We start from the raw sequence: 2,281 nt of genomic DNA, 5'->3' as shown, positions 1-2,281 counted from the left end.
TCTCTCTCTCTCTCTCTCTCTCTCTCTCTCTCTCTCTCTCTCTCTCTCTTGTCTTTCTCCTCCACACACGCTCCGGTTATCGGTCTTGAGACATGTGGCTCGGCTGAGCTGCCGCCCGAGAATAATTTGCCTAGGGGTGGCCACACTGTCAACGTGACCGGACTGCAGATTCGAGGAGAGGAGAGAGAGAGAAGGTGGGGGGGGGGAGAGAGAGAGAGAAGCGCGATACCACACGTCGCGATGTCAAGACGCTACGCCCTCCATCCCTGGAGATGAATGAAGTGCAGAGCCGGTCCGCCGCTGAGATGGTTTGCCTCGGGGCGGGGCCTCTCTCTCTCTCTCTCTCTCTCTCTCTCTCTCTCTCTCTCTCTCTCTCTCTCTCTCTCCCTCCCTCCCTCCCTCTCTATTACTTTATTTATCTTTCACTACTAATTGGTGGAGTCATTTAACGGTCGTTCGTTTGATTCCTTAGTGGTAGTTATCTTCGTGATATTCATCTCGTTCAAATAAACTTCTCTATACATCGAATTAGTGGCGCGAAAAATTATGAAGATTTTTTCATCCGTTCGCACCCAACCGCAAACATACCTTCAAGGGTTTGCAGAACATCTGCCACAAGTATCTGCCCTGCCACGGTACATTTTTAACAGTGCAGGACTTTGCGTTGCACGTTGCCGCGTGCTATTTCTCTGAGAGCTGGGCCGGCAGCCCCCGCACCCCATTACCGACACGGCCGCACTCCAGCGCCTTTCTATTTAGTTCAATGTGCATGCTCTGTAGCTCAAAATGTGTCAAAGCTGAAACAACCAAAAGCAGGAGAGAGAGAGAGAGAGAGAGAGAGAGAGAGAGAGAGAGAGAGGGGGGGGGGGGCAGAAAGTGCGACAGCCTGAGACAGCAGCGCGTAACGAGAGAAACGAGTTGAACGAAGTAAACTAAAATTCACACGCAGACACAGGCCACGCACCGCGCGTGCTTGTACCAGGTGTTTTAGAAACCAGAGAGAGATCGGCGAGTTACGATTTGTAGAGCAGACGACTTTTGACCCTGCGGTGGTGTGACACCTGGACACTTGAGATCGACGTGAAATGTTTCTTTCAATGGACCTCGCACAGTGTATTTCAGCTAGCGGATGAAGAAGACTAGGTGGTAGAAAATAAAGATTCCTGATTGGTGGAGCCTTTACCCTCACTAACAGCGTCACTCAGATGCCGGAAGTTATTGACCGATGTGGAATCCCGGGTGAAACGGTTTGTATACAACTCACTAAGAAATTTTATTACAATTTATAGACTTTTATAAAATTGGATATGATTGTGTACACCGTAATATAACGATATAAAGGGTGTTTTACAAATGTGTATAACATTTGGTAAAACTTTATACAATTATATACAGGGGCATGTATACGTTTTTATAAAATCTAATACAATGTCTATAAAATAAACGTGCCATGTATAAAGCGACGTATATTAGAGCATCGTTGTACCTCACGCATGTATACAGCCACATACATGTGAATAAATGCCACCTTGCCCTACATTAGAATGTATACAGGCACATACACTCATACAGTGACTGGTAACGTTCCTGGGCACTCCCCTAAATGTAGGCAAAATGTGGTTGAGTTCTAAAATGCAGCATAACTTGTAAACGGCTACACATAGGGAAGTGAAACAACCACTATCGTGCTCAGGGCAAAAAGATGATTCGGAAAACATATTTGCGGGAAACGACAGCCATTCACTCAGGCCGCTTCTCCCGTGAGTAAATTGAAACGCTCAAGTTTACATTGTATAATATTTTATAAAAAGGTATACTGACAAAGTAATACAGTTTTACCAAATGTAATACAATTACCTTTATACAGCTTTATACAATTGCTTGTATACCTCTGTATACAAACTTACTGTCGATGTTTTTTCACCCGGGATGTCCATGTTGTACCTGCTATTTTTCTTCCTCCGCTAATCGAACTACACTATACCTAAGCAGCGGTGGTCTGCTTGTGCACAATATGGCAAACGTTTTGCTGCGCGTGGCTTTGAAACAAATTTCGTTTATTTATATCACAGCACGCGGCTGTTGGCTATCATTTCTTTAAAAGCAGCCAATTCTCTCCGCTGCGGAGCGGTAGTAGCGTTTTTGGAATAGCAGCAGAGAGAGGCGTGCAGACACCCGACGTGGCGCGACTGCGACGATGTTAGAAGTGGCTGTGAGATGCAGGCGGAGAGAGGGAGGGGGGGGGTCGTCCGATGGAACGGAGGCGCCAGCGTGGCGTTCT

This window comes from Frankliniella occidentalis, unplaced genomic scaffold (assembly GCF_000697945.3).
Source record: "Frankliniella occidentalis isolate FOCC.00 unplaced genomic scaffold, Focc_3.1 Scaffold64, whole genome shotgun sequence".
Taxonomy (NCBI): Eukaryota; Metazoa; Arthropoda; class Insecta; order Thysanoptera; family Thripidae; genus Frankliniella; species Frankliniella occidentalis.
The sequence above is the reverse complement of the archived record's forward strand: the minus strand, read 5'-3'. Positions refer to the sequence as shown.